Source organism: Dermacentor albipictus, chromosome 1, assembly GCF_038994185.2.
Source record: "Dermacentor albipictus isolate Rhodes 1998 colony chromosome 1, USDA_Dalb.pri_finalv2, whole genome shotgun sequence".
NCBI classification, from domain to species: domain Eukaryota; kingdom Metazoa; phylum Arthropoda; class Arachnida; order Ixodida; family Ixodidae; genus Dermacentor; species Dermacentor albipictus.
This window is the reverse complement of record NC_091821.1, coordinates 416,992,351-417,004,538: the sequence shown is the minus strand read 5'-3', so window position 1 is coordinate 417,004,538 and position 12,188 is coordinate 416,992,351. Positions and strand designations below refer to the sequence as shown.

Here is a 12,188-nt window from a genome sequence, read left to right as displayed (position 1 = left end):
GGACTTATTTCTTTGGAGAAGATTGACATATGCCTACTTCCCACTGCTTCTGCCCTTGCAAAACTGCAGACAGGAAAGACGTAAACAACGTGGGTAATAGTCACCCTTAATTTGCCTAAGCTGTCACTAGCCATAGCTACCAGTGTCCAGTTTTCTGTTTGAAGTCGTCACCCAGCAGTTGTGTTTATGCCGATTATTGCGCGTAAGCTGCTTTCAGTATCTTAATCTATCGGGCGCCTAGAATACTTCGGCCAGTCGTCCTTCGTTCCCAGCCCGACGTAGTGCGGCGATGTGTCGTCCATCTGTTCACCGCAAGCTTTGGTTCTCGAAACTGAATTCAATCGGTGCTGCATTCTCATCTCTCTGCGTCGCCGGGCGCTTCAGTGTGATGGATCCCGCATTCTGATCACGAACACAACTGTCACTCCGGCAGAAGGATGAATTGTACCGAGTAGATGATATCGAGGAAGTCAGGAACGTGACTAGAGACTCCGAACTCATTGCTAAGCGAAAAAAAAAAGAGTCAGCAATTTCAGGAGAAACGAGTCAGCAGGTGATAAAGCGCTCTGGTTTTGTGGGACGTCTGGTGAGATGCTGTCAACGGACACGAACTAACCGTGCGTGCCTGGACTTGACGAAAGCGCCGAACACTGATTGCGGTGTCGGCCACTACGAGCGACGTTGTTTTTGGCGCTGACGAACGAAGTCGGTGCGGGATTTGTTGTCTTGAACAGCAGTCTTCTTGAAGGAAGCGGACTCCGCGACTGCGAAAGAAAAAAGAAGTGGCAGCTGAAACTGCACTGGAGGTAAGTCGGTTTCTTTTCTTTTCTATCTTTTTTTTTGTTTGGTAAGTGCAAAAAACGCATTTTTTTAGTAAAATTCAAGGTTGTGGCGAGATAAGTACATTCTATTGCTTAATTTATTTTTTGCTCTGCACTCAAAATAGCCTTCTTTCAGTCTTCTCAGTACATATTCTTGCACTTCAACACAGACAGTGCACGCGTCGTCCAGGTTTCGGGAGATACTCGTGGCACCGAAAAGTGAAATAATTTTCTGCATGTTCTCGAAAAAGTGAGTTTGAAAGTCTCAAAATATTTAAGATTTGCGCGTTAGTTAGGTCGGTCCATCTGCGGCAAAAGCGAGTGAGGTCATGCTGCGCAAGAAAAAAAATCTGATTTTGGTATAGCTATGGTTTACGAAATTTATGCTATATGACTGACTATGAAACGGAGTGCGAGTGCAAAAGGAAACAATTATCACTGATATTATTCTGCTGGGAAATATTTAAGCTGCATACAATTCAAAGCTGAGAGTCCGTCAAGAAGGAAATCAATTTCAGCAACCAATACAATAAAGGAATACATATACTAAAGTATAATACAATGAAGCAGTAATAAGTTGTACCATTTGTATACGGTGCACATCGAATTACCTTTTCAGTGTACAACTTAGATAGTTTTATGTTAAATATTCAAGATGCAAAACTCACCATCACTAATAATCGGCACAACTCATTTAGGCATAAATAAATATGTTTCATCCAAACGGTAACCTTAAGGCCGACAGGAGATTCCACGGGACACTTGGCGACCGATGGCGTTTGGGCACGGGACCAAAATCCCCTTATGTGGGACAAATATGTCTTCGTGATGCAGGAATGTTCACATCACGCTGCATGGGGCAATCAGTATTTTATTGCTTTCTGTTTTTGTGTAACAGTGTCAATTCAAGTCCACTGAAAGACAACTACTGAAGAAAAGCTATTGCAAAGAATCAAAATAAAAAAGTAATTCCGAATGCCGTCAAAAACTACTTCTTTTTTACTGGTGGAAAGGAAAATGCCTAGATTGAATTGATAATCAGCGCAGAATATTCAGGAGAACCTGAATAATATCCGTGACCACGCGCAGCTAAATAACTCAGGTCACACATACAAAAGAAGAGACCACTTTAGCAACTTGCAATCTCGCACTGGCTCCACGCAACCACAATAAGAATACCACATATAAATTATATTCCTATACATTACACAAATGATCTTTTTCCATTGAATGTAATAATAAGCTTCTGAGATAAAGAGCAAGAATATTCCGGCTAAATTCAAAAGAAAGTTTTACCTGCATGGGCCCGAGTTGTTTTCTATGTTCTCTCGATCAGCTTGCGTCGTTACCTTCACCTTCTGTACCCACCACCGGCTGAATCAAGTGACTGGATGATGTATAGAAAGGTAGGGTCATTTCATCTCCTAAAGAACCACATTAATTGGCGGTCTTATCAAGTTCCTTTGCGCCGAAAGCCCTGGTTCATGAACGATCAACTACATTTACTAAAATTGAGGTGGTTATCATACAATTTTCACACGCCTCTACATTATGTATAGAATGTCCTAAAGTGCGCATTATTGCGCGCATGCGAAGCTAAGTGACTAGGCCAAAGGCTAAAATTATCGAGGACGGCCCCGTCAGTATCACGCTGGCAGCAATCTATGCCTCAGTCAAATCTATGAGACGATGCTTGAGGCTTTACATATCGACAACTGGAGCCTACATTTGTGGGGCGCGCGTCGATGAATTCGCCACTGAATATTGTATGTACGACTGCTTACAGTGGTTGCAGCAATCAGAACGAGGAGGTTCGACGCACTTATGATTCTATAACTGACCCTTTGTACCTGTCGTTCGCATGTAAATTTTAATCGCACGGCATTTTGCATAAGCCGATATGCTTGAAAAGGACCAGACAAGCTAGCTAATTGCACCTAATTTGCTTGAATGAAATCTGTTCTCTTATTGCTTTCTGAGAAACCATACGTTGCGTACGGTAACTGTAATGCGCTGTAATCGTTCAAATAGGTGACAGAAGAAGCGGAAAAACTGAAAAAAATAAAGAAAACACACAGACAAATGCGAAAAACGTATGAAATAAATGGCATATGCAAATATAGAGCTGAATCGTAAGTTAGCGTCATCGTGAAAGAATGCGTGGTATTCCAAAAATGATGCACAAACGAAAGGTGATTGGTGAGGCCACATTTGTTTTTCCACTCGCAAGCTCTTCGCGTCGTCAAACATTTCAATAAGTTCATGGTAAATAACAATGATCGCATCGCAATCAAAACTGAAGGAAGACCCAGCTTAGTTACGTCAGGGTTTCGGCGATGTTCAGATTTTGCATGAATGAGGACAATTCGAGCAGCGGTATCGCACAGCGATTCGCGCGCATTGTCCGGGGCGCTCAAACTGCTCACACTGTGTGCTATCTAGACCCACCCGGAGATGCAGTACATGCCTATACGTTAACGACCCTAGATGGAATTTCGGCACGGCTTGTGGCCTTCACAGGCATGCTCGTGTATGTTTGAACCACATCCATCTGAGCGTGGCCAACGGAAAACGTTTCTTGTTTGAAACTATGAGGATATGATCCCATGAAATGTATATATTGAAGTACAAAATGCGACTGGGCCACGAGCAAAGGCCTCTTGTGGGTCCTGCGCCAGGGAGGCGCTTTCAACTTTGGCGAACGACACTGGTCTAAACAAGATGCTCAAATTCCGCGCGTTACGTGCCTGTCCTGGACGCGTCATTTTATTTCGCACCACTGCCGTGTTGACTATAGCATGCAAGGCGTGCTCCATTGTGAGCATACCTGACCTAAACGCATGATGCCTTCTAGGGTTATGGTGTCTCGCAGATTATATGGCTCCCTGCGGGAGCCATAAACAGTAACTTTATCGTCTCCTTGCTATGAGCGCCACAATTGCATTCACAGTTGCCGATGCGCAGAAGTACCAATAGATGGCACCACCGCCTCGAGAAGCTGAAGTTTCATTTATAATGACATTCTCCATACGTTACTATGTATACTTCATATTTTGAATACGAACCGGACAGCTTGAGGCGTTTATTTTGCGCGTGCAATCAGATCATTACATTTTTGGGACCTGCGAATGTTATTATATACGGCATGCACCAGCCCGGCGAGTTTATCAGATGATTAAAATACTGAAATTTAAACACCATTAAAATGTTTTAAAATGCTAAAATGCAGCTCTTACTGTTCCTGCGGCGAGCGTCGGCGTCGTGCCTCGGAGTCCTCCTAACCGAGCGAAAGACGAAAGAGCGAACGCAGAGCGCGGATGAAAGATGGTGATAGCGAAGAGTGCCCGAGAAGGAAAGCGGAGGAGGAGGAGGGTGCAGCTGAGCTATAAGGGGGAAGCAGAGGAGGAGAGTGCGGCGAAAGCGCGAGAAGAAAAGCATATAGTGCCGCGCAAGACGGACTTTGCGGCGACGATGGCTACGAGATGGCGCCAGTGTAGCCCGCGTCGTCCGTTCACCGAGGACGCCACCGATACCATATGTAAAAACAAAGTGCTGAATGAGCGAAGGTTTGTCTGCGGCGGCTGCTGTGAGTCGCGGCCACGCGTCACCCACGCTCTGCCTCTCGCTATCTCCCAGTTTGAGAGGTAGTAGCGCTACAATTCGCTCCGTTTGCAACGTGCTGCACGAGGCAGATTGTCCATACCAGCCAATATATCGCAAAAACACGTATACAGCTGCGCTCAAATATCGCATTAGGGAGTATCGTAACATCAGTGAATGTTCTTTTGCTGATCATGCTTCACAGAATGCGTGCAATTCTCGCAATTTTTTTTGCGATATGTAAGTGTTTTGACTAATGGATGACTGCAAAATTGCAACATACCTGATTTTGATGTGCGTCACTGCTATATGGAGCTTGGTTAAAAAATGTCATTTTGGTTTGGTCTGTAATTTTTTTTGCTGGAACATGCGTTATAGTCGGTAAGAATACTGACGGCGTCCAAATCGATGCTGGTGCCTGCCTAATATGGTAGTTTAGTGGTTTCAGCACTATGCACATAGTTTTTATCACCCCCTTTTGGAGTCGATTTCGTCCTCGTTCGGGTTTGTTCGCTACATCAAGTTAGCTTGGGCCAGCGATACAACGTACTGCCACCTTCGAAACGAGCTAGTACTGCAGTGGGACTCCTTTTTCGCGCTTCTCTAAGAACACATGGTGCCATCTGGCACCGCGGCTGAGAGCCCTGCTCGTGGCCTCCAAAATGCAGGCCATGCCAGTGTCTGCGAACGCGAAGAAACGCATCGTGCGGCTAGCGGGCTTCTCTCTGGCACTTCTTTCTGGACATACTGGGCCATGTAGTGGCACTGCCTAGAAGTCCTCGCCTGGCTTCCTAGACAAGAGTGTGGCTTGCCAGTGCCTGCGAACGCCGAATGAATGAATGAAACCACGTTTATTCCACATTAAAATGCACCGAAGACGCTGCGGCGGAATGGGGAGAGGTGTTATTGCAAAACGGGAAGGGTAAGGCTGCCTTCGTTTTGATAACGAACGTCCTGGAGGCAGCTAAGTGGGGGCGGCATGACGCTTGTGGCTGTCGCGGAGCCGATCGCCGACGGGTGGTGCCGCCGGGTCCTGGAGGAACAGCAGCAGCGCTCGCCAGAGCTCGATGGCATAGTCCGGAGACGTGGTATCCGGGCAAGCCCAAGTACGGAGAGATGAAGGTCAGGGTCCCCGGGCACGAAGCCTTGGTAGGAAGGAGAGGGGGCACTCCCAACAAAGGTGGTTGAGGTCAGCACGACATGTGCACATGGAACAGAACCCACTTACGGGTGGTGGTGTGCCACCCCTGTGGAAATGGTTCAATGGAGGAGTAAGGAGGGTGTCTGTCTGAACTCTCCAAAGCAAGACTGACTCTCGCCGTGTAAATACCTTTGGTGGAAGCGAAGGTATAGAGAGTGGATTGCCCACTGCTGTGGGGTACGCGGCACGTCGTTGTTTGGTCGCATGCTTGTCTGCCACCGGGTCTGCTACCTCAGGTGTGGTAGCTAGGAGAGGATAAGGACTATCGGAGGCTCTGACTAGCGCGGTAGAGAGATGAGCACGCGCCAGTCTATGAGCCTTCTTGTTTCCCGGTATACCGCAGTGCGCAGGGACCCAGTGGATGGTAACATCGTGACCGCATTCGCGGAGCAGGCGTGCGAGGGAACGAGAATCGTTCCATGTCTTGCAGCACACTGAGCGGCCTATACTCAGGGTTAGCAGCAGCCAAAAAGAAAGGTGCCAAAATGAAAGAAAACAAGGACGATGTAATTGCGCGTGAAGTACTATACGAATAGTATAAAAATAAGTGAATAATTAGCATGAAAAAAATACGCAATAGAAATATATGATCAATATGAACGGCCATGTACGTCAGCTTTGCCTTGTTTAGTGTTGTTAGCCCGTACTCTGTAATTTTTGTGTTTCACCTCACCTTATACGGTCTCCGCGTTCTAAGTCAGTCAGATGTTTGCACCGCCGCGGTGGTGAACAAAGAAGTCTTGCTGCGGCAAGGCCACCTGGGTGGGAGCCGCAACTATAGGAACTGCCTACCACGACCGCGCTCTAACACAGCAGCATTTGCTGCGTTTTAGTGAGGCTGCGAACCGATACACAGACTCTTAGTACTCCCGAAGGGTGCGTGAATTCGTTTATACAAGCGGCTGCCTTTGATTTGGCAGTTGTCCGATTGGCATACATCAGGGAAGGATTCTTTAAAATGGCATTGGCATTCTTTCCAAACCTTTCACCACTGGGTGCGCAGCTGGGCTTGTGCCTAAATAGACTAATTGACCTACTGTGTTGACGCAATTGGGCCTCAACCCAGATAGATAATTACTCAGACCAACGGGTATGTACAACTATGTATGCACCACTGGGCATGTTGCTACTCTAGGTCGAACCCACAGAACGGGTATGTCATCATCATCATCAGCCTGGTTACGCCTACTGCAGGGCAAAGGCCTCTCCCATATTTCTCCAACAACCCCGGTCATGTACTAATTGTGGCCATGTCGTCCCTGCAAACTTCTTAATCTCATCCGCCCACCTAACTTTCTGCCGCCCCCTGCTACGCTTCCCTTCCCTTGGAATCCAGTCCGTAACCCTTAATGACCATCGGTTATCTTCCCTCCTCATTACATGTCCTGCCCATGCCCATTTCTTTTTCTTGATTTCAACTAAGATGTCATTAACTCGCGTTTGTTCCCTCACCCAATCTGCTCTTTTCTTATCCCTTAACGTTACACCTATCATTCTTCTTTCCATAGCTCGTTGCGTCGTCCTCAATTTGAGTAGAATCCTTTTCGTAAGCCTCCAGGTTTCTGCCCCGTAGGTGAGTACTGGTAAGACACAGCTATTATACACTTTTCTCTTGAGGGATAATGGCAACCTGCTGTTCATGATCTGAGAATGCCTGCCAAACGCACCCCAGCCCATTCTTATTCTTCTGATTATTTCCGTATCATGATCCGGATCCGCAGTCACTACCTGCCCTAAGTAGGTGTATTCCCTTACGACTTCCAGTGCCTCGCTGCCTATTGTAAATTGCTGTTCTCTTCCGAGACTGTTAAAGATTACTTTAGTTTTCTTCAGATTAATTTTTAGACCCACTCTTCTACTTTGCCTCTCGAGGTCAGTGAGCATGCATTGCAGTTGGTCCCCTGAGTTACTAAGCAAGGCAATATCATCAGCGAATCGCAAGTTACTAAGGTATTCTCCATTAACTTTTATCCCCATTTCTTCCCAATCCAGGTCTCTGACTACTTCCTGTAAACACGCTGTGAATAGCATTGGAGAGATCGTATCTCCCTGCCTGACGCCTTTCTTTATTGGGATTTTGTTGCTTTCTTTATGGAGGACTACGGTGGCTGTGGAGCCGCTATAGATATATTTCAGTATTTTTACATACTTACTTTACATACTTACTTACTTACATACTTACTTTACATATTTTTACATACATACTTTCAGTATTTTTACGTCTACGCCCTGATTCCGTAATGCCTGCATGACTGCTGAGGTTTCGACAGAATCAAATGCTTTCTCGTAATCAATGAAAGCTATATATAAGGGTTGGTTATATTCCGCACATTTCTCTATAACCTGATTGATAGTGTGAATATGGTCTATTGTTGAGTAGCCTTTACGGAATCCTGCCTGGTCCTTTGGTTGACAGAAGTCTAAGGTGTTCCTGATTCTATTTGTGATTACCTTAGTAAATACTTTGTAGGCAACAGACAGCAAGCTTATCGGTCTATAATTTTTCAAGTCTTTGGCGTCCCCTTTCTTATGGATTAGGATTATGTTAGCGTTTTTCCAAGATTCCGGTACGCTCGAAGTCATGAGGTATTGCGTATACAGGGTGGCCAGTTTCTGTAGAACAATCTGCCCACCATCCTTCAACAAATCTGCTGTTACCTGATCCTCCCCAGCTGCCTTCCCCCTTTGCATATCTCCTAAGGCTTTCTTTACTTCTTCCGGCGTTACCTGTGGGATTTCGAATTCGTCTAGACTATTTTCTCTTCCATTATCGTCGTGGGTGCCACTGGTACTGTATAAATCTCTACAGAACTCCTCGGCCGCTTGAACTATCTCATCCATATTAGTAATGATATTGCCGGCTTTGTCTCTTAACGCATACATCTGATTCTTGCCAATTCCCAGTTTCACGGGTATGTGCGACCCCCTTAAAAAAACTTTTAAATATCTGCAGTGTCGGGTGGTATGAAATTCGGGTCACATGGAATCATTTAGCGAAGTAATCTCACGCTTTCGCGAGCTAGGCTACAAATGCGTGTGGGCTGCGAAGGACCAATTGTCAGCGTTCGCAAGCAGCGGTGCGCCACGTATCTCGGAGACCACATGTGGAATTTGCGCTGGCACCGCTAGACGGCGCACCATGTTCAGAAGAAAACAACATCGTAACAATGACCATCAAACGCAAAGTTAGAGAGGCTGAGGCAATCTCACGGGCGGTGGCAATGTAGGATACATCTGTTATGGGCAACAACCTGAGACGAAAAAAAAATGAAATCGGGAAAGAAACAATTTATCATAACTCAAAGCGAAGCTCCTTACTTTTTGAAGCCAGATCAGGATGCCATAGAACGCATAGTTATAAAGCAAATTATACCAAGGAAGAAGAAGCATGGGCTTGGTTCGGTAAATCTAGGGAAACAATGGAACATGTTTTATTAGGATGTGAAGACATCTACCCAGCGGTCGGTTTAGCCTCCCCTGACCTCGTTGAAGCCCTCTGGTTCAGGGACAGCAGTGGGAAAGTTAATAGAGGCAATAAAGAATATAAAAGGCTTTAGCGATTAGTAAGAGGCGACGGCAGGTTTGGTGGCATGAAACTAGGGAGACCACAAACAACGGAGTCACACCAAAATAGTTCCCAATAGTTGTTCAGAAACTTTAATGCTAGTAATTCTTTCTACCTGTGTGTTGTTTTAAAAAGAGATGGGCAGGACGTTAGGCAAAATAAGAACAAGAGCTTGGTAGGGCAACCTACCAGCCCATTTCAAAAGGGACGCCCATAGCATGCATCCACTCGAAGCTCGAGAGAATAGCGCGATTGCAGTACACGGGGCGTCATACATGACGCGCTTCCGCGGTGGAAATACGGTGCTTCGCTAAATTGCTTCAGTGGCAATATCAGCAACGTCGATATAGTGAGACGGGCGCCTCCGGTTTTCTTTCCCCTTCGCTCTCGTTGCGCGGAGCACCTGCAGAAATTCCTCTCGGGGTTCTCTGTACTTTGCTCGCTGCTACTTGGCATTGGTGCGCTTCTACTGGTGCGCACATGACGGGGAATAGCATTGCGCGTGGTGTGACGTCACTTGTGGTCAGGACAACTTCTTCAAGGAAAAGAGCACCAGGGCTTTGTTGCATGTTCTCAGCTGTTTTTGCAGCGTACATCCTTGTAATGTTTTGCACTAATTGTCATCGCTGCGTGAATTGCGGGTCAACATTTTGTTTGCTGTGCGCAAACGTATTGTACAACGTCCGAGCATCAGGTCGCAAACGTCCAAGCATCAAGTTTGTGTGTTACAACCACTGTGCCTGTAGCGCCCCTTCAGAACCAAAACTAGGTACCCTATGTAGTTGATTGCAACGCGAGTTCTTTTTTCATAATTTTTGTTGCTTGAACTCGACCCTCGCTTTGTACATTCGAATAAAGGCAAAATTGACCATGGTAAAAGAAATATCCTAAATCTGGCGGTTTTTAGCGTTATGTTTGCGACTTGTACGTCTCGATCCAATCTATAAACAAGTTGATAGAAGTAAAACTCGGTTTTTGTTAGAATCGACACCATTTTTGTGTGCTTATGACTGGTGTTACGGTTACGGTGCTGCATCATCCTGTGGCCTTTCGCACTTCGACTCTGTTTATTCGTGACGCTATGGCAACGTAGCACATTTTGTATAACACCCGCTTCGAGAGACGAGCAATTTCGATGGCAGAGAGGGTGCGAAACTCCGATTAGAGAATGACAAAACCAACGGGTGGCCCTCTTGAAATCCGAGGCCGGTCGGAAGTGCTCCGTGGATCTCGTAGCGGCCTGGTAGCATCCCCAAATGAAATTGTTTTGCGGCGTTTTAGGAAGTACTTAATCTCAAACAAGCTCCAAGACGACGTGATTCTCGGTGGTCACTTTCAGAGTTGGTTCGCTTTCGCCAGGCTTGGGTCATCCAGGTAGCAAAGCCCTCCAAGTAAACAGCTTGGCACCACGCCAAAAACACTTGTCGGGGGCGCTTTAGGTGGAGAGTCACGCGAAAGTTTGGGAAAGTGAAACTATCTCTTATTAAGAAAAACCAGCCAGAAGATAAGACGCACACATGAACACACACAAGAAAGGAAAGAGGCTTGACTACCAACCGTTTATACGACAGAACATGGCTCTAATTTATCGAGCGTACTCTTTCACATGACCATCGCACAATCAGCTTATCACAACCAACCGTCAAGGAAAATCCAATAAATTCTAAAGGCCACATGGACCTTCTATATCCAAATGTATTTTCACATCAATCTTTGCCGAAGACCAGTGATGACTATGTTAGCAATACTGATGTTGGATACTCGTAGTAAAGCAGAGTCTCACACGATCACAGCAAAAGCAGAGTCAAAACAAATCAAACCAACTAATCAAAACAACGAAGCAAGATCAACAGTACAACAAAGTAGTAAAATAACACAGAGGAACACTTATAGTGCCTAAACAAAGCAACTGACCAAACACTCCAAGCAGAACTGAACGTCATGTCACACCTAGCGGTTTCCTCTCTGAAAGAGATCGACCATGAGAATTTGTTTCCGAGTTGTGATTTCTTGAATAAAGACACCATTTCTTCTTTCTTTCATCTCGCGTTACATTCGCGGTTTTATTTATTTTTATTTCGCTTGACTAAAAAGTCGACCTTCGCGTTACGGTCGTGGTCGGGTTACATTCGAGTGTAAACGGTATAGTGCTCGTGGTAATCATGCGTTGTCTTGGACGGCACATGGGTGCCGCCATGATTGCGCGGTTTCATGAGGTAGGATGGTGGCGCGTTTTTGCCTATAATGATGACGCGAGTTGTGGTTACCAACTGTCAGTAATGACTACCGAAATTAACAATAGTGATGAGTTCTGGCGTACCAAGCAAATCCGTTGCGGTAGGCTGCTTGATGCCTATTCGTGAAACCAAATGGTCAGCTGCTGCGTTCCCTATACTTAGTGAACTTTCTATGAGCAGTCGTGAATCAAGATGACATAGTAAAAACCTTCGGCTCTACGTGTCGCTAGACGAACTTCTTGGGTGATGATACAACTAGCCTTGTACACAAGCTGCAACGCTCTTTTCTGTCCAAATATTCTTTATTTTGACATTTTTGTTTCAAATTTTTGGCTTCCAATTTCGGGATGCGGCTTTTACATGAGTGCAACACTTAGTCGAGTACATACAGTATATCTATACATAACTTTGCGCTCTTTCATCGAAGAATGTAGCATTCAATTGGGACGGCTGTATAAAAAAATGGGACGATGGCACAAGATTGAAGATCAGCTTTCGAACAGGAAAGAAGGAGAACCGATAAAGTATGTCACAAGATTCCAGCTGAGCCAACGTTACGAATGAAGCTGAAGTGATGAAGCTGCGCTGAAAGATTACTATAATCGGCCCAGAAAATTTATTATATTCCTAAGAGATGACACGGAACGTATATAGCGAGAGATACTTCTTTGTATCCAGGTTAGATAATATTTTCTTACCAAGCCAAAGACTAGCATACTTATAGCATTTAAGGGCATCAAATTTTCGCTCAAAAGGTAGAGACG

General features: G+C 45.5%; 1 long non-coding RNA gene across 1 annotated transcript in view; it reads left to right on the top strand.

Moving 5' to 3' along the window:
* Positions 1-326: 326 nt before the first annotated feature.
* Positions 327-12,188, top strand: part of LOC135908848 (uncharacterized) — a 163,903-nt gene continuing 152,041 nt past the window's right edge. Inside the window, exon 1 of the long non-coding RNA XR_010566462.1 lies at positions 327-806. This is a non-coding gene — a long non-coding RNA (uncharacterized lncRNA). The remainder of the gene's footprint in view (positions 807-12,188) is intronic.